The sequence below is a fragment of the Nicotiana tabacum genome, unplaced genomic scaffold, assembly GCF_000715075.1.
Source record: "Nicotiana tabacum cultivar K326 unplaced genomic scaffold, ASM71507v2 Un00014, whole genome shotgun sequence".
Taxonomy (NCBI): Eukaryota; Viridiplantae; Streptophyta; class Magnoliopsida; order Solanales; family Solanaceae; genus Nicotiana; species Nicotiana tabacum.
This window is the reverse complement of record NW_027438252.1, coordinates 212,241-233,464: the sequence shown is the minus strand read 5'-3', so window position 1 is coordinate 233,464 and position 21,224 is coordinate 212,241.

The following is a 21,224-nucleotide window of genomic DNA, read 5'->3' as shown; positions in this document are numbered from 1 at the left end:
GAAGGCGTGGGCTATAGGACATGAAAATATGGGAATCTGGCGGAATTCTAGTTTTTTGGCCGAAAAACGGAAAAAACTAGGAACGATCATGGCTGGGCGGTGACTATGGTTCCTTAGGTATTATTTGATAGTCCGAAAAAATTTTAGGCGATCGGGGTCCGCGACTCTTGGGACCACTCGGAATGCGTGGGTATAGCACTCGAAAATATGGGAATCGGGCGAAATTCTAGTTGTTTGGGCGAAAAACGCAAAAAATGAGGAATGATAATGGCGGGGTGGTTACTATGGTTCCTTAGGTCGTATTTGATTGCCCGAAAAATTTATAGACGATCGGGGTTCGGGATTCCCGGGGCCCCTTTGAAGGCGTGGGCTAAAGCACACGAAAATATGGATATCGCGCGAATTCTAGTTTTTTGGTTGAAAAACGCAAAAGACTAGGAACGATCATGGCGGGGCGGTGACTATGGTTCCTTAGGTCGTATATGATAGTCCGGAAAATTTTTGGGCGATCCGGCTCCGGGGGGCCCGACCCACTCGGAAGGCGTGGGCGATAACACACAAAAATATGGGAATCGAGCGGAATTCTAGTTTTTTGGCCAAAAAATGCAAAAAATGAGGAACGATCATGGCGAGGCGGTGACTATGGTTCCTTAGATCCTAATTGATGGCCCGAAATTTTTTTAGGCGATCCGAGTCCGGCGGCCTGGCCCACTCGGAAGGCGTGGGGCACACAAAAATATGGTAATCGAGCAGAATTCTAGCTTTTTGGCTGAAAAACGCAATAAATAAGGAACGATCATGGTGGGGCGGTGACTATGGTTCCTTAGGTCGTATTTGATGGCCCGGAAAATTTTAGGCGATCGGGGTCCACGGCTCCCGGAACCACTCGGAAGGCGTAAGCTATAGCACACGAAAATATGCAAATCGCGCGGAGTTCTAGATTTTTGGCCGAAAAATGCAAAGCATTTGGAACGATCATGGTGGGGCGGTGACTATGGTACCTTAGGTCGTATTTGATAGTCCGGAAAAATTTTAGGCAATCGGGGTCCGCGGCTCCCCAGACCACTTGGAAGGCGTGGGTATAGCACACGAAAATATGGGAATCGGGCGTAATTCTAGTTTTTTGGGCGAAAAATGCAAAAAATGAGAAACGATGATCGCGGGGCGGTTACTATGGTTCCTTAGGTCGTATTTGATGGCCCGGAAAAATTTTAGGCGATCGGGGTCCGGGGGTCCCGGAACCACTTGGAAGGGTGGGCAATAGCCCATAAAAATATTGTAATCGGGCGGAATTCTAGTTTTTTGGCCGAAAAACGCAACAAATGAGGAATGATCATGGCTGGGCGGTGACTATGGTTCCTTAGGTCGAATTTGATAGTCCGGAAAAATTTTAGGCGATAGGGGTCCGGAGTTCCCGGGTTCACTTGGAAGGCGTGGGCTATAGGACACGAAAATATGGGAATAGCGCGAAATTCTAGTTTTTTGGCGGAAAAATTGAAAAAACTAGGAACGATCATGGCTGGGTGGTGACTATGGTTCCTTAGGTCTTATTTGATAGTCCGGAAAAGTTTTAGGCGATCGGGGGTCCGCGGCTCTTGGGACCACTCGGAATGCATGGGTATAGCACACGAAAATATGGGAATCGGGCGAAATTCTAGTTGTTTGGGCGAAAAATGCAAAAAATGAGGGACGATCATGGCGGGGTGGTTACTATTGTTCCTTAGGTCGTATTTGATGGCCCGAAAACTTTTTAGACGATCGAGGTTCGGGGTTCCCGGGACCCCTTTGAAGGCGTGGGCTAAAGCACACGAAAATATGGAAATCGCGCGGAATTCTAGTTTTTTGGCTGAAAAACGCAAAAGACTAGGAACGATCATGGCGGGGCAGTGACTATGGTTCCTTAGGTCGTATTTGATAGTCCGAAAAATTTTTAGGCGATCCGGCTCCAGGGGGCCCGATCCACGCGGAAGGCGTGGGGGATAGCACACAAAAATATGGGAATCGGGCGGAATTCTAGTTTTTTAGCCAAAAAATGCAAAGCATGAAGAACGATCATGGCGAGGCGGTGACTATGGTTCCTTAGGTCCTAATTGATGGCCCGAAAAATTTTTAGGCGATCCGAGTCCGGAGGCCCGGCGCACTCGGAAGGCGTGGGGCACACAAAAATATGGTAATCTAGCGGAATTCTAGCTTTTTGGCCGAAAAACACAATAAATGAGGAACGATCATGGCGGGGCGGTGACTATGGTTCCTTAGGTCGTATTTGATGGCCTGGAAAATTTTAGGCGATCGGGGTCCACGGCTCCCGGGACCACTCGGAAGGCGTAAGCTATAGCACACGAAAATATGCAAATCGCGGGCCATGGAACCACTCGGAAGGCGTAAGCTATAGCACACGAAAAATGCAAAGCATTTGGAACGATCATGGTGGGGCGGCGACTATGGTACCTTAGGTCGTATTTTATAGTCCGGAAAAATTTTAGGCGATCGGGGTCCGCGGCTCCCTGGACCTCTTGGAAGGCGTGGGTATAGCACACGAAAATATGGGAATCGGGCGTAATTCTAGGTTTTTGGCCGAAAAATGCAAAAAATGAGAAACGATGATCGCGGGGCGGTTACTATGGTTCCTTAGGTCATATTTGACAGCCCGGAAAAATTTTAGGCGATCGGGGTCCGGGGGTCCCGGAACCACTTGGAAGGGTGGGCAATAGCACATAAAAATATTGTAATCGGGCAGAATTCTAGTTTTTTGGCCGAAAAACGCAACAAATAAGGAATGATCATGGCTGGGCGGTGACTATGGTTCCTTAGGTCGTATTTGATAGTTCGGAAAAGTTTTAGGCGATAGAGCTCCGGAGTTCCCGGGTTCACTTGGAAAGCGTGGGCTATAGGACATGAAAATATGGGAATCGCGTGGAATTCTAGTTTTTTGGCCAAAAAACGGAAAAAACTAGGAACGATCATGGCTGGGCGGTGACTATGGTTCCTTAGGTATTATTTGATAGTTCAGAAAAATTTTAGGCGATCGGGGTCCGCGGCTCTTGGGACCACTCGGAATGCATGGGTATAGCACACGAAAATATGGGAATCGGGCAAAATTCTAGTTGTTTGGGCGAAAAACGCAAAAAATGAGGAACGATCATGGCGGGGTGGTTACTATGGTTCCTTAGGTCGTATTTGATTGCCCGAAAAATTTATAGACGATCGGGGTTCGGGGTTCCCGGGGCCCCTTTGAAGGCGTGGGCTAAAGCACACGAAAATATGGATATCGTGCGGAATTCTAGTTTTTTGGTTGAAAAACGCAAAAGACTAGGAACGATCATGGCGGGGCGGTGACTATGGTTCCTTAGGTCGTATTTGATAGTCCAAAAAATTTTTAGGCGATCCGGCTCCGGGGGGCCCGACCCACTCGGAAGGCGTGGGCGATAGCACACAAAAATATGGGAATCGGACAGAATTCTAGTTTTTTGGCCAAAAATTTCAAAAAATGATGTACGATCATGGAGAGGCGTTGACTATGGTTCCTAAGGTCCTAATTGATGGCCCGAAAATTTTTTAGGCGATCCGAGTCCGGCGGCCCGGCCCACTCGGAAGGCGTGGGGCACACAAAAATATGGTAATCGAGCGGAATTCTAGCTTTTTGGCCGAAAAACGCAATAAATGAGGAACGATCATGGCGGGGCGGTGACTATGGCTCTTTAGATCGTATTTGATGGCCCGGAAAATTTTAGGCGATCGGGGTCCACGGCTCCCGGGACCACTCGGAAGGCGTAAGCTATAGCACACGAAAATATGCAAATCGCGCGGAGTTCTAGTTTTTTGGCCGAAAAATGCAAAGCATTTGGAACGATCATTGTGGGGCGGTGACTATGGTACCTTAGGTCGTATTTGATAGTCCGGAAAAATTTTAGGCGATCGCGGTCCGCGGTTCCCCAGACCACTTGGAAGGCGTGGGTATAGCACACGAAAATATGGGAATCGGGCGTAATTCTAGTTTTTTGGCCGAAAAATGCAAAAAATGAGAAACGATGATCGCGGGGCGGTTACTATGGTTCCTTAGGTCGTATTTGACAGCCCGGAAAAATTTTAGGCGATCGGGGTCCGGGGGTCCCAGAACCACTTGGAATGGTGGGCAATAGCACACAAAAATATTGTAATCGGGCGGAATTCTAGTTTTTTGGCCGAAAAACGCAACAAATAAGGAATGATCATGGCTGGGCGGTGACTATGGTTCCTTAGGTCATATTTGATAGTCCGGAAAAATTTTAGGCGATAGGGGTCCGGAGTTCCCGGGTTCACTTGGAAGGCGTGGGCTATAGGACATGAAAATATGGGAATCGCACGGAATTCTAGTTTTTTTGCCAAAAAACGGAAAAAACTAGGAACGATCATGGATGGGCGGTGACTATGGTTCCTTAGGTATTATTTGATAGTCCGGAAAAATTTTAGGCGATCGGGGTCCGCGGCTCTTGGGACCACTCGGAATGCATGGGTATAGCACACGAAAATATGGGAATCGGGCGAAATTCTAGTTGTTTGGGCGAAAAACGCAAAAAATGAGGAACGATCATGGCGGGGTGGTTACTATGGTTCCTTAGGTCATATTTTATTGCCCGAAAAATTTATAGACGATCGGGGTTTGGGGTTCCCGGGGCCCCTTTGAAGGCCTGGGCTAAAGCACACGAAAATATGGATATCGCGCGGAATTCTAGTTTTTTGGTTGAAATATGCAAAAGACTAGGAACGATCATGGCGAGGCGGTGACTATGGTTCCTTAGGTCGTATTTGATAGTCCAAAAAATTTTTAGGCGATCCGGCTCCGGGGGGCCCGACCCACTCGGAAGGCGTGGGCGATAGCACACAAAAATATGGGAATCGGGCGGAAATCTAGTTTTTTGGCCAAAAATTGCAAAAAATGAGAAACGATCATGGCGAGGCGGTGACTATGGTTCCTTAGGTCCTAATTGATGGCCCGAAAATTTTTTAGGCGATCCGAGTCCGGTGGCCCGGCCCACTCAAAAGGCGTGGGGCACACAAAAATATGGTAATCGAGCGGAATTCTAGCTTTTTGGCCGAAAAACACAATAAATGAGGAACGATCATGGCGGGGCGGTGACTATGCCTCCTTAGGTCATATTTGATTGCCCGGAAAATTTTAGGCGATCGGGCTCCACGGCTCCCGGGACCACTCGGAAGGCGTAAGCTATAGCACACGAAAATATGCAAATCGCGCGGAGTTCTAGTTTTTTGGCCGAAAAATGCAAAGCATTTGGAACGATCATTGTGGGGCGGTGACTATGGTACCTTAGGTCAAATTTGATAGTCCGGAACATTTTTAGGCGATCGGGGTCCGCGGCTCCCCAGACCACTTGGAAGGCGTGGGTATAGCACTCGAAAATATGAGAATCGGGCGTAATTCTAGTTTTTTGGCCGAAAAATGCAAAAAATGAGAAACGATGATCGCGGGGCGGTTACTATGGTTCCTTAGGTCGTATTTGACGGCCCGGAAATATTTTAGGCGATCGGGGTCTGGGGGTCCCGGAACCACTTGGAAGGGTGGGCAATAGCACACAAAAATATTGTAATCGGGCAGAATTCTAGTTTTTAGGCCGAAAAACGCAACAAATAAGGAATGATCATGGCTGGGCGGTGACTACGGTTCCTTAGGTCGTATTTGATATCCCGAAAAATTTTTAGGCGATAGGGGTCCGGAGTTCCCGGGTTCACTTGGAAGGCGTGGGCTATAGGACATGAAAATATGGGAATCGTGCGGAATTCTAGTTTTTTGGCCAAAAAACAGAAAAAACTAGGAACGATCATGGCTGGGCGGTGACTATGGTTCCTTAGGTCTTATTTGATAATCCGGAAAAATTTTAGGCGATCGGGGTCCGCGGCTCTTGGGACCACTCGGAATGCATGGGTATAGCACACGAAAATATGGGAATCGGGCGAAATTCTAGTTGTTTGGCCGAAAAACGCAAAACAATGAGGAATGATCATGGCGGGGTGGTTACTATGGTTCCTTAGGTCGTATTTGATGGCCCGAAAACTTTTTAGACGATCGAGGTTCGGGGTTCCCGGGACCCCTTTGAAGGCGTGGGCTAAAGCACACGAAAATATGGAAATCGTGCGGAATTCTAGTTTTTCGGCTGAAAAACGCAAAAGACTAGGAACGATCATGGCGGGGGCGGTGACTATGGTTCCTTAGGTTGTATTTGATAGTCCGGAAAATTTTTAGGCGATCCAGCTCGGGGGGCCCGACCCACTCGGAAGGTGTGGGCGATAGCACACAAAAATATGGGAATCAGGCGGAATTCTAGTTTTTTGGCCAAAAAATGCAAAAAATGAGGAACGATCATGGCGAGTTGATGAATATGGTTACTTAGGTCCTAATTGATAGCCCGAAAGTTTTTTAGGCGATCCGAGTCCGGCGGCCCGGCCCACTCGGAGGGCGTGGGGCACACAAAAATATGGTAATCGAGCGGAATTCTAGCTTTTTGGCCGAAAAACGCAATAAATGAGGAACGATCATGGCGGGGCGGTGACAATGGTTCCTTAGGTCGTATTTGATGGCCCGGATAATTTTAGGCGATCGGGGTCCACGGCTCCCGGGACCACTCGGAAGGCGTAAGCTATAGCACACGAAAATATGCAAAGCGCGCGGAGTTCTAGTTTTTTGGCCGAAAAATGCAAAGCATTTGGAACGATCATGGTGGGGCGGTGACTATGGTACCTTAGGTCGTATTTGATAGTCCGAAAAAATTTTAGGCGATCGGGGTCCGCGGCTCCCCAGACCACTTGGAAGGCGTGGGTATTGCACACGAAAATATGGGAATCGGGCGTCATTCTATTTTTTTGTCGAAAAATGCGAAAAATGAGAAACGATGATCGCGGGGCGGTTACTATGGTTCCTTAGGTCGTATTTGACGGGCCGCAAAAATTTTAGGCGATCGGGGTCCGGGGGTCCCGGAACCACTTGGAAGGGTGGGCAATAGCACACAAAAATATTGTAATCGGGCGGAATTCTAGTTTTTTGGCCGAAAAACGCAACAAATGAGGAATGATCATGGCTGGGCGGTGACTATGGTTCCTTAGGTCGTATTTGATAGTCCGGAAAAATTTTAGGCGATAGGGGTCCGGAGTTCCCGGGTTCACTTGGAAGGCGTGGGCTATAGGACATGAAAATATGGCAATCGCGCGAAATTCTAGTTTTTTGGCCGAAAAACGGAAAAAACTAGGAACGATCATGGCTGGGCAGTGACTATGGTTCCTTAGGTCTTATTTGATAGTCCGGAAAAATTTTAGGCGATCGGGGTCTGCGGCTCTTGGGACCACTCAGAATGCGTGGGTATAGCACCCGAAAATATGGGAATCGGGCGAAATTCTAGTTGTTTGGCAGAAAAACGCAAACAATGAGGAATGATCATGGCGGGGGGTTACTATGGTTCCTTAGGTCGTATTTGATGGCCCGAAAACTTTTTAGACGATCGAGGTTCGGGGTTCCCGGGACCCCTTTGAAGGCGTGGGCTAAAGCACACGAAAATATGGAAATCGTGCGGAATTCTAGTTTTTCGGCTGAAAAACGCAAAAGACTAGGAACGATCATGGCGGGGGCGGTGACTATGGTTCCTTAGGTTGTATTTGATAGTCCGGAAAATTTTTAGGCGATCCAGCTCGGGGGGCCCGACCCACTCGGAAGGTGTGGGCGATAGCACACAAAAATATGGGAATCAGGCGGAATTCTAGTTTTTTGGCCAAAAAATGCAAAAAATGAGGAACGATCATGGCGAGTTGATGAATATGGTTACTTAGGTCCTAATTGATAGCCCGAAAGTTTTTTAGGCGATCCGAGTCCGGCGGCCCGGCCCACTCGGAGGGCGTGGGGCACACAAAAATATGGTAATCGAGCGGAATTCTAGCTTTTTGGCCGAAAAACGCAATAAATGAGGAACGATCATGGCGGGGCGGTGACAATGGTTCCTTAGGTCGTATTTGATGGCCCGGATAATTTTAGGCGATCGGGGTCCACGGCTCCCGGGACCACTCGGAAGGCGTAAGCTATAGCACACGAAAATATGCAAAGCGCGCGGAGTTCTAGTTTTTTGGCCGAAAAATGCAAAGCATTTGGAACGATCATGGTGGGGCGGTGACTATGGTACCTTAGGTCGTATTTGATAGTCCGAAAAAATTTTAGGCGATCGGGGTCCGCGGCTCCCCAGACCACTTGGAAGGCGTGGGTATTGCACACGAAAATATGGGAATCGGGCGTCATTCTATTTTTTTGTCGAAAAATGCGAAAAATGAGAAACGATGATCGCGGGGCGGTTACTATGGTTCCTTAGGTCGTATTTGACGGGCCGCAAAAATTTTAGGCGATCGGGGTCCGGGGGTCCTGGAACCACTTGGAAGGGTGGGCAATAGCACACAAAAATATTGTAATCGGGCGGAATTCTAGTTTTTTGGCCGAAAAACGCAACAAATGAGGAATGATCATGGCTGGGCGGTGACTATGGTTCCTTAGGTCGTATTTGATAGTCCGGAAAAATTTTAGGCGATAGGGGTCCGGAGTTCCCGGGTTCACTTGGAAGGCGTGGGCTATAGGACATGAAAATATGGCAATCGCGCGAAATTCTAGTTTTTTGGCCGAAAAACGGAAAAAACTAGGAACGATCATGGCTGGGCAGTGACTATGGTTCCTTAGGTCTTACTTGATAGTACGGAAAATTTTGAGGCGATCGGGGTCTGCGGCTCTTGGGACCACTCGGAATGCGTCGGTATAGCACACGAAAATATGGGAATCGGGCGAAATTCTAGTTGTTTGACCGAAAAACGCAAAAAATGAGGAACGATCATGGCGGGGTGGTTACTATGGTTCCTTAGGTCGTATTTTATGGCCCGAAATTTTTTTAGACGATCGGGGTTCGGGGTTCCCGGGACCCCTTTGAAGGCGTGGGGTAAAGCACACGAAAATATGGAAATCGCGCGGAATTCTAGTTTTTAACTGAAAAACGCAAAAGAGTAGGAACGATCATGGCGGGGCGGTGACTATGGTTCCTTAGGTCGTATTTGATAGTCAGGAAAATTTTTAGGCGATCCGGCTCCGGGGGTCCCGACCCACTCGGAAGGCGTGGGCGATAGCACACAAAAATATGGGAATCGAGCAGAATTCTAGCTTTTTGGCCGAAAAACGCAATAAATGAGGAACGATCATGGCGGGGCGGTGACTATGGTTCCTTAGGTCGTATTTGATGGCCCGGAAAATTTTAGGCGGTCGGGGTCCACGGCTCCCGGGACCACTCGGAAGGGGTAAGCTATAGCACACGTTAATGTGCAAATCGCGCGGAGTTTTAGTTTTTTGGCCGAAAAATGCAAAGCATTTTGAACGATCATGGTGGGGCGGTGACTATGGTACCTTAGGTCGTATTTGATAGTCCGGAAAAATTTTAGGCGATCGGGGTCCGCGGCTCCCCGGATCACTTGGAAGGCGTGGGTATAGCACACGAAAATATGGGAATCGGGCGTAATTCTAGGTTTTTGGCCGAAAAATGCAAAAAATGAGAAACGATGATCGCGGGGCAGTTTCTATGGTTCCTTAGGTCGTATTTGATGGCCCGAAAAAAATTTTGGCGATCAGGTTCCGGAGTTCCCGAGTTCACTTGGAAGGTGTGGGCTATAGGACACGAAAATATGGGAATCGCGCGCAATTCTAGTTTTTTGGCCGAAAAATGGAAAAAACTAGGAATGATCATGACTGGGCGGTGACTATGGTTCCTTAGGTCTTATTTGATAGTCCGAAAAAATTTTAGGCGATCGGGGTCCGCGGCTCTTGGGACCACTCGGAATGCGTGGGTATAGCACACGAAAATATGGGAATCGGGCGAAATTCTAGTTGTTTGGCCGAAAAACGCAAATAATGAGGAACGATCATGGCGGGGTGGTTACTATAGTTCCTTAGGTCATATTTGATAGTCCGGAAAAATTTTAGGCGATAGGGGTCCGGAGTTCCCGGGTTCACTTGGAAGGCGTGGGCTATAACACACAAAAATATGGGAATCGCGCGAAATTCTAGTTGTTTGGCCGAAAAACGCAAACAATGAGGAACGATCATGGCGGGGTGGTTACTATGGTTCCTTAGGTCGTATTTGATGGCCCGGAAAATTTTTAGGCAATCGGGGTTCGGGGTTCCCGGGACCCCTTTGAAGGCGTGGGTTAAAGCACACGAAAATATGGAAATCGCGCGGAATTCTAGTTTTTTGGCTGAAAAACGCAAAAGACTAGGAACGATCATGGAGGGGCGGTGACTATGGTTCCTTAGGTCGTATTTGATAGTCCGGAAAATTTTTAGGCGATCCGGCTCCGGGGGGCCCGACCCACTCGGAAGGCGTGGGCGATAGAACACAAAAATATGGGAATCGGGCGGAATTCTAGTTTTTTGGCCAAAAAAAGCAAACAATGAGGAACGATCATGGCGAGGGGTTGACTATGGTTCCTTAGGTCCTAATTGATGGCCCAAAAATTTTTTAGGCGATCCGAGTCCGGCGGCCCGGCCCACTCGGAAGGCGAGGGCAATAGCACACAAAAAATGGTAATCGAGCGGAATTCTAGTTTTTTGGCCGAAAAATGCAATAAATGAGGAACGATCATGGCGGGGCGGTGACTATGGTTCCTTAGGTCGTATTTGATGGCCCGGAAAATTTTAGGCGATCGGGGTCCACGGCTCCCAGGACCACTCGGAAGGCGTAAGCTATAGCACACGAAAATGTACAAATCGCGCGGAGTTCTAGTTTTTTGGACAAAAAATGCAAAGCATTTGGAACGATCATGGTGGGGCGGTGACTATGGTACCTTAGGTCGTATTTGATAATCCGGAAATATTTTAGGCGATCAGGGTCCGCGGCTCCCCGGACCACTTGGAAGGCGTGGGTATAGCACACGAAAATACGGGAATCGGGAGTAATTCTAGTTTTTTGGCCGAAAAATGCAAAAAATGAGAAACGATGATCGCTGGGCGGTTACTATGGTTCCTTAGGTTGTATTTGATGGCCCGGAAAATTTTTAGGCGATCCGAGTCCGGCGGCCCGGCCCACTCGGAAGGCGTGGGCAATAGCACACAAAAATATGGTAATCGAGCAGAATTCTAGTTTTTTGGCCGAAAAATGCAATAAATGAGGAACGATCATGGCGGGGCGGTGACTATGGTTCCTTAGGTCGTAATTGATGGCCCGGAAAATTTTAGGCGATCGGGGTCCACGGCTCCCAGGACCACTCGGAAGGCGTAAGCTATAGCACACGAAAATGTACAAATCACGCGGAGTTCTAGTTTTTTGGACGAAAAATGCAAAGCATTTGGAACGATCATGGTGGGGCGGTGACTATGGTACCTTAGGTCGTATTTGATAGTCCGGAAATATTTTAGGCGATCGGGGTCCGCGGCTCCCCGGACCACTTGGAAGGCGTGGGTATAACACACGAAAATATGGGAATCGGGCGTAATTCTAGATTTTTGGCCGAAAAATGCAAAAAATGAGAAATGATGATCGCTGGGCGGTTACTATGGTTCCTTAGGTTGTATTTGATGGGCCGGAAAAATTTTAGGTTCCTTAGGTCGTATTTGATAATCCGGAAAAATATTAGGCGAAAAGGGGTCAGGAGGTCCCGGGACCACTCGGAAGGCGTGGGCAATAACACACAAAAATATAGGAATCGCGCGGAATTCTAGTTGTTTGGCCGAAAAATGCAAAAAATGAGGAACGATCATGGCGAGGCGGATACTATGGTTCCTTAGGTCGTATTTGATAGTCCGGAAAAATTTTAGGCGATAGGGGTCCGGAGGTCCCGGGACCACTCGGAAGGTGTGGGCTATAACACATAAAAATATGGGAATCGCGCGGAATTCTAGTTGTTTGGCCGAAAAACGCAAAACTTGAGGACCGATCATGGCGGGGCGGATACAATGGTTCCTTAGGTAGTATTTGATAGTCCGGAAAAATATTAGGCGATAGGAGTCAGGAGGTCCCGGGACCACTCGAAAGGCGTGGGCTATAACACACAAAAATATGGTAATCGTGCGGAATTCTAGTTGTTTGGCCGAAAAACGCAAAAAATGAGGAACGATCATGGCGGGGCGGATACTATGGTTCCTTAGGTCATATTTGATAGTCCGGAAAAATTTTAGGCGAAAGGGGTCCGGAGTTCTCGGGTTCACTTGGAAGACGTGGGCCATAGGACACAAAAATATGGGAATCGCGCGGAATTCTAGTTTTTTGGCCGAAAAACGCAAAAAATGAGGAACGGTCATGGCGGGGTGGTTACTATGGTTCCTTAGGTCGTATTTGATGGCCCAGAAAATTATTAGACGATCGGGGTTCGGGGTTCCCGGGACCCCTTTGAAGGCGTGGGCTAAAGAACACGAAAATATGGAAATCGCGCGGAATTCTAGTTTTTTTGCTGAAAAATGCAAAAAACTAGGAACGATCATGGCTGGGCGGTGACTATGGTTCCTTAGGTCTTATTTGATAGTCCAGAAAAATTTTAGGCGATCGGGGTCCGCGGCTCTTGGGACCACTCGGAATGCGTGGGTATAGCACACGAAAATATGGGAATCGGGCGAAATTCTAGTTGTTTGGCCGAAAAACGCAAAAAATGAGGAACGGTCATGGCGGGGTGGTTACTATGGTTCCTTAGGTCGTATTTAATGGCCCAGAAAATTTTTAGACGATCGGGGTTCGGGGTTCCCGGGACCCCTTTGAAGGCGTGGGCTAAAGAACACGAAAATATGGAAATCGCGCGGAATTCTAGTTTTTTTTGCTGAAAAATGCAAAAGACTAGGAACGATCATGGCGGGGCGGTGACTATGGTTCCTTAGGTCGTATTTGATAGTCCAGAAAATTTTTAGGCGATCCGGCTCCGGGGGTCTGACCCACTCGGAAGGCGTGGGCGATAGCACACAAAAATATGGGAATCGAACGGAATTCTAGTTTTTTGGCCAAAAAATGCAAAAAATTAGGAATGATCATGGCGAGGCGGTGACTATGGTTCCTTAGGTCCTAATTGATGGCCCAAAAATTTTTTAGGCGATCCGAGTCCGGCGGCCCGGCCCACTCGGAAGGCGTGGGCAATAGCATACATAAATATGGTAATCGAGCGGAATTCTAGTTTTTTGGCCGAAAAACGCAATAAATGAGGAACGATCATGGCGGGGTGGTTACTATGGTTCCTTAGGTTGTATTTGATGGCCCGGAAAATTTTTAGGCGATCGGGGTTCGGGTTTCCCGGGACCCCTTGGAAGGCGTGGGCTAAAGCACACAAAAATATGGAAATCGCGCGGAATTCTAGTTTTTTGGCCGAAAAACGGAAAAAACTAGGAACGATCATGGTGGGGCGGTGACTATGGTTCCTTAGGTCGTATTTGATAGTCCGGAAAACTTTTAGGCGATAGGGGTCCGGAGACCCGGGACCACTTGTAAGGCGTGGGTATAGCACACGAAAATATGGGAATCGGGCGGAATTTTAGTTGTTTGGCCGAAAAATGCAAAAAATGAGAAACGATCATGGCGGGAAGGTGACTATGGTTCCTTAGGTCTTATTTGATGGCCCAAAAACCTTTTAGGTGATCCGAGTGCGGGGGGCACGGCCCACTCGGAAGGCGTGGGCTATAGCACACGAAAATATTGGAATCGCGCGGAATTCTAGTTGTTTGGCCGAAAAACGCAAAAAATAAGGAACAATCATGTTGGGGCGGATACTATGGTTCCTTAGGTCGTATTTTATGGCCCAAAAAATTTTTAGGCGATCGGGGTTCGGGGTTCCCGGGACCCCTTGGAAGGCGTGGGCTAAAGCACACGAAAATATGGAAATCGCGCGGAATTCTAGTTTTTTGAATGATAAATGCAAAAGACTAGGAACGATCATAGCGGGGCGGTGACTATGGTTCCTTCGGTTGTATTTGATAGTCCGAAAAATTTTTAGGTGATCCGGCTCCGGGGGGCCCGACCCACTCGGAAGGCGTGGGCGATAGCACACAAAAATATGGGAATCGGGCGGAATTCTAGTTTTTTGGCCAAAAAAAGCAAAAAATGAGGAACGATCATGGCGAGGCGGTGACTATGGTTCATTAGGTCCTAATTGATGGCCCATAAATTTTTTAGGCGATCCGTGTCCGGCGGCCCGGCCCACTCGGAAGGCGTGGGCAATAGCACACAAAAAAATGGTAATCGAGCGGAATTCTAGTTTTTTGGCCGAAAACTGCAATAAATGAGGAACGATCATGGCGGGGCGATGACTATGGTTCCTTAGGTCGTATTTGATAGCCCGAAAAATTTTAGGCGGTCGGGGTCCACGGCTCCCGGGACCACTCGGAAGGCGTAAGCTATAGCACACGATAATGTGCAAATCGCGCGGAGTTCTAATTTTTTGGACGAAAAATGCAAAGCATTTGGAACGATCATGGTGGGGCGGTGACTCTGGTACCTTAGGTCGTATTTGATAATCCGGAAATATTTTAGGCGATCAGGGTCCGCGGCTCCCCGGACCACTTGGAAGGCGTGGGTATAGCACACGAAAATACGGGAATCGGGAGTAATTCTAGTTTTTTGGCCGAAAAATGCAAAAAATGAGAAACGATGATCGCTGGGCGGTTACTATGGTTCCTTAGGTTGTATTTGATGGCCCGGAAAATTTTTAGGCGATCCGAGTCCGGCGGCCCGGCCCACTCGGAAGGCGTGGGCAATAGCACACAAAAATATGGTAATCGAGCAGAATTCTAGTTTTTTGGCCGAAAAATGCAATAAATGAGGAACGATCATGGCGGGGCGGTGACTATGGTTCCTTAGGTCGTAATTGATGGCCCGGAAAATTTTAGGCGATCGGGGTCCACGGCTCCCAGGACCACTCGGAAGGCGTAAGCTATAGCACACGAAAATGTACAAATCACGCGGAGTTCTAGTTTTTTGGACGAAAAATGCAAAGCATTTGGAACGATCATGGTGGGGCGGTGACTATGGTACCTTAGGTCGTATTTGATAGTCCGGAAATATTTTAGGCGATCGGGGTCCGCGGCTCCCCGGACCACTTGGATGGCGTGGGTATAACACACGAAAATATGGGAATCGGGCGTAATTCTAGATTTTTGGCCGAAAAATGCAAAAAATGAGAAATGATGATCGCTGGGCGGTTACTATGGTTCCTTAGGTTGTATTTGACGTGCTGGAAAAATTTTAGGCAATCGGGGTCCGGGGGTCCCGGAACCACTTGGAAGGGTGGGCAATAGCACACAAAAATATTGTAATCGGGCGGAATTCTAGTGTTTTGGCCGAAAAATGCAACAAATGAGGAATGATCATGGCTGGGCGGTGACTATGGTTCCTTAGGTCATATTTGATAGTCCGGAAAAATTTTAGGCGATAGGGGTCCGGAGTTCCCGGGTTCACTTGGAAGACGTGGGCCATAGGACACGAAAATATGAGAATCGCGCGGAATTCTAGTCTTTTGGCCAGAAAACGGAAAAAACTAGGAACGATCATGGCTGGGCGGTGACTATGGTTCCTTAGGTCTTATTTGATAGTCCAGAAAAATTTTAGGCGATCGGTGTCCGCGGCTCTTGGGACCACTCGAAATGCGTGGGTATATCACACGAAAATATGGGAATCGGGCGAAATTCTAGTTGTTTGGCCGAAAAACGCAAAGAATGAGGAACGATCATGGCGGGGTGGTTAATGGTTCCTTAGGTCGTATTTGATGGGCCAGAAAAATTTTAGACGATCGGGGTTCGGGGTTCCCGAGACCCCTTTGAAGGCGTGGGCTAAAGAACACGAAAATATGGAAATCGCGCGGAATTCTAGTTTTTTTGCTGAAAAACGCAAAAGACTAGGAACGATCATGGCGGGGCGGTGACTATGGTTCTTTAGGTCGTATTTGATAGTCCGGAAAATTTTTAGGCGATCCGGCTCCGGGTGTCTGACCCACTCGGAAGGCGTGGGCGATAGCACACAAAAATATGGGAATCGGGCGGAATTCTAGTTTTTTGGCCAAAAAATGCAAAAAATGAGGAATGATCATGGCGAGGCGGTGACTATGGTTCCTTAGGTCCTAATTGATGGCCCGAAAATTTTTTAGGCGATCCGAGTCCGGCGGCCCGGCCCACTCGGAAGGCGTGGGCAATAGCATACATAAATATGGTAATCGAGCGGAATTCTAGATTTTTGGCCGAAAAATGCAATAAATGAGGAACGATCATGGCGGGGTTGTTACTATGGTTCCTTAGGTCGTATTTGATGGCCCGGAAAATTTTTAGGCGATCGGGGTTCGGATTTCCCGGGACCCCTTGGAAGGCGTGGGCTAAAGCACACGAAAATATGGAAATCGCGCGGAATTCTTGTTTTTTGGCTGAAAAACGCAAAAGACTAGGAACGATCATGGTGGGGCAGTGACTATGGTTCCTTAGGTCGTATTTGATAGTCCGGAAAAATTTTAGGCGATAGGGGTCCGGAGACCCGGGACCACTTGTAAGGCGTGGGTATAGCACACGAAAATATGGGAATCGGGCGGAATTTTAGTTGTTTGGCCGAAAAATGCAAAAAATGAGAAACGATCATGGCGGGAAGGTGACTATGGTTCCTTAGGTCTTATTTGATGTCCCAAAAACTTTTTAGGTGATCCGAGTGCGGGGGGCACGGCCCACTCGGAAGGCGTGGGCTATAGCACACGAAAATATGGGAATCGCGCAGAATTCTAGTTGTTTGGCCGAAAAACGCAAAAAATAAGGAACGATCATGTTGGGGCGGATACTATGGTTCCTTAGGTTGTATTTTATGGCCTGGAAAATTTTTAGGCGATCGGGGTTAGGGGTTCCCGGGACCCCATGGAAGGCGTGGGCTAAAGCACACGAAAATATGGAAATCGCGCGGAATTCTAGTTTTTTGGCTGAAAAATGCAAAAGACTAGGAACGATCATAGCGGGGCGGTGACTATGGTTCCTTAGGTCGTATTAGATAGTCCGGAAAATTTTTAAGGCGATCCGGCTCCGGGGGGCCCGACCCACTCGGAAGGAGTGGGCGATAGCACACAAAAATATGGGAATCGGTCGGAATTCTAGTTTTTTGGCCAAAAAATGCAAAAAATGAGGAACGATCATGGAGAGGCAGTGACTATGGTTCCTTAGGTCCTAATTGATGGCCCAAAATTTTTTTAGGCGTTCCGAGTCCGGCGGCCCGGCCCACTCGGAAGGCGTGGGCAATAGCACACAAAAAAATGGTAATCGAGCGGAATTCTAGTTTTTTGGCCGAAAAATGCAATAAATGAGGAACGATCATGGTGGGGCGGTGACTATGGTTCCTTAGGTCATATTTGATGGCCCGGAAAATTTTAGGCGGTCGGGGTCCACGGCTCCCAGGACCACTCGGAAGGCGTAAGCTATAGCACACGAAAATGTGCAAATCGCACGGAGTTCTAGTTTTTTGGACGAAAAATGCAAAGCATTTGGAACGATCATAGTGGGGCGGTGACTATGGTACCTTAGGTCGTATTTGATAGTCCGGAAATATTTTAGGCGATCGGGGTCCGCGGCTCCCCGGACCACTTGGAAGGCGTGGATATAGCACACGAAAATACGGGAATCGGGCGTAATTCTAGTTTTTTGGCTGAAAAATGCAAAAAATGAGAAACGATGAGCGATGGGCGGTTACTATGGTTCCTTAAGTTGTATTTGATGGCCCGGAAAAATTTTAGGCGATCCGAGTCCGGGGGTCCCGGAACCACTTGGAAGGGTGGGCAATAGCACACAAAAATATTGTAATCGGGCGGAATTCTAGTTTTTTGGCCGGAAAACGCAACAAATGAGGAATGATCATGGCTGGGCGGTGACTATGGTTCCTTAGGTCGTATTTGATAGTCCGGAAAATTTTTAGGCGATAGGGGTCCGGAGTTCCCGGGTTCACTTGGAAGACGTGGGCCATAGGACACGAAAATATGGGAATCGCGCGGAATTCTCGTTTTTTGGCCGAAAAACGGAAAAAACTAGGAACGATCATGGCTGGGCGGTTACTATGGTTCCTTAGGTCTTATTTGATAGTCCAGAAAAATTTTAGGCGATCGGGGTCCGCGGCTCTTGGGACCACTCGGAATGCGTGGGTATAGCACACGAAAATATGGGAATCGGGCGAAATTCTAGTTGTTTGGCCGAAAAACGCAAAAAATGAGGAACGATCATGGCGGGGTGGTTACTATGGTTCCTTAGGTCGTATTTGATGGCCCAGAAAATTTTTAGACGATCGGGGTTCGGGGTTCCTGGGACCCCTTTGAAGGCTAGGGCTAAAGAACACGAAAATATGGAAATCGCGCGGAATTCTAGTTTTTTTGCTGAAGAACGCAAAAGTCTAGGAAAGATCATGGCGGGGCGGTGACTATGGTTCCTTAGGTCGTATTTGATAGTCCGGAAAATTTTTAGGCGATCCGGCTCCGGGGGTCTGACCCACTCGGAAGGCGTGGGCGATAGCACACAAAAATATGGGAATCGGGCGGAATTCTAGTTTTTTGGCCAAAAAATGCAAAAAATGAGGAATGATCATGGCGAGGCGGTGACTATGGTTCCTTAGGTCCTAATTGATGGCCCGAAAATTTTTTAGGCGATCCGAGTCCGGCGGCCCGGCCCATTCGGAAGGCGTGGACAATAGCATACATAAATATGGTAATCGAGCGAAATTCTAGTTTTTTGGCCGAAAAATGCAATAAATGAGGAACGATGATGGCGGGGCGGTGACTATGGTTCCTTAGGTCGTATTTGATGGCCCGAAAAATTTTAGGCGATCGGGGTCCATGGCTCCCGGGACCACTCGGAAGGCGTGATACGAAAATATGGGAAACGGGCGTGATTCTAGTTTTTTGGCCGAAAAATGCAAAAAATGAGAAACGATGATGGCGGGCGCTTACTATGGTTCCTTAGGTCATATTTGACGGCCCGGAAAAATTTTAGGCGATCGGGGTCCGGGGTTCCCAGAACCACTGGGAAGGGTGGGCAATAGCACACAAAAATATTGTAATCGGGCGGAATTCTATTTCTTTAGCCGAAAAATGCAACAAATGAGGAATGATCATGGCTGGGCAGTGACTATGGTTCCTTAGGTCATATTTGATAGTCCGGAAAAATTTTAGGCAATAGGGGTCCTGAGGTCCCGGGACCACTCGGAAGGTGTGGGCTATAACACACAAAAATATGGGAATCGCACGGAATTCTAGTTGTTTGGCCGAAAAATGCAAAAATTAAGAAACGATCATGGCGAGGTGGATACTATGGTTCCTTAGGTCATATTTGATTGCTCGGAAAATTTTTAGGCGATCGGGGTCCACGGCTCTTGGGACCACTCAGAATGCGTGGGTATAGCACACGAAAATATGGGAATCGGGCGAAATTCTAGGTCTTTTTCAATAACATGCAAAAAATGTGGAAAGATCTTGGCAGGGTGGTGACTATGGTTCCTTTGGTATTATTTGATAGTCCGGAAAAATATTAGGTGATAGGGGTCCGGAGGTCCCAGAACCAATCGGAAGGCGTGGGCTATAACACACAAAAATATGGGAATCGCGCGGAATTCTAGTTGTTTGGCCGAAAAACACAAAAAAAGAGGAACGATCATGGCGGGGCGGATACTATGGTTCCTTAGGTCGTATTTGATAGTCCGGAAAAATTTTAGGCGATAGGGTCAGGAGGTCCCGGGACCACTCGGAAGGCGTGGGCTATAACACACAAAAATATGGGAATCGCGGGGAATTCTAGTTGTTTGACCGAAAAACGCAAAAAATGAGGAACGATCATGGCGGGGCGGATACTATGGTTCCTTAGGTCGTATTTCATAGTCCGGAAAAATTTTAGGCGATAGGGGTCTGGAGGTCCCGGGACCACTCGGAAGGTGTGGGCTATAACACACAAAAATATGGGAATCGCGCGTAATTCTAGTTGTTTGGCCGAAAAACGCAAAAAATAAGGAACGATCATGGCGGGGCGGATACTATGGTTCCTTAGGTCGTATTTGAATGCCCGGAAAAATTTTAGGCGATCGGGGTCCGCGGCTCTTAGGACCACTCGGAAGGCGTGGGCTATAACACACAAAAATATGGAAATCATGCGGAATTCTAGTTATTTGGCCGAAAAATACAAAAAATAAGGAACGATCATGGCTGGGCGGTGACTATGGTTTCTTAGGTCTTATTTGATAGTCCGGAAAAATTTTAGGCGATAGGGGTCTGGAGACCCGGGACCACTTGTAAGGCGTGGGTATAGCACACGAAAATATGGGAATCGGGCGGAATTCTAGTTGTTTGGCCGAAAAATGCAAAAAATGAGAAACGATCATGGCGGGAAGGTGACTATAGTTCCTTAGGTCTTATTTGATGGCCCAAAAACTTTTTAGGTGATCCGAGTGCGGGAGGCACGGCCCACTCGGAAGGCGTGGGCTATAGCACACGAAAATATGAGAATCGCGCGGAATTTTTGTTGTTTGGCCGAAAAACGCAAAAAATAAGAAACGATCATGGCGGAGCGGATACTATGGTTCATTAGGTCATATTTGATGGCCCGGAAAATTTTTAGGCGATCGGGGTTCGGGGTTCCCGGGACCCCTTGGAAAGCGTGGGATAAAGCACACGAAAATATGGAAATCGCGCGGAATTCTAGTTTTTTGGCTGAAAAATGCAAAAGACTAGGAACGATCATGGCGTGGAGGTGACTATGGTTCCTTAGGTCGTATTTGATAGTCCGAAAAATTTTTAGACGATCCGTCTCCGGGGAGCCCGACCCACTCGGAAGGCGTGGGCGATAGCACACAAAAATATGGGAATCGGGCGGAATTCTATTTTTTTGGCCAAAAAATGCAAAGAATGAGGAACGATCATGGCGAGGCGGTGACTATGGTTCCTTAGGTCCTAATTGATGGCCCGAAAAGTTTTTAGGCGATCCGAGTACGGCGGCCCGGCCCACTCGGAAGGCGTGGGCAATAGCACACAAAAATATGGTAATCGAGCGAAACTCTAGTTTTTTTGGCCGAAAAACGCAATAAATGAGGAACGATCATGGCGGGGCGGTGACTATGGTTCCTTACGTCTTATTTGATGGCCCGAAAAATTTTAGGCGATCGGGGTCCACGGCTCCCGGGACCACTCGGAAGGCGTAAGCTATAGCTCACGAAAATATGCAAATCGCACGGAGTTCTAGTTTTTTGGCCGAAAAATGCAAA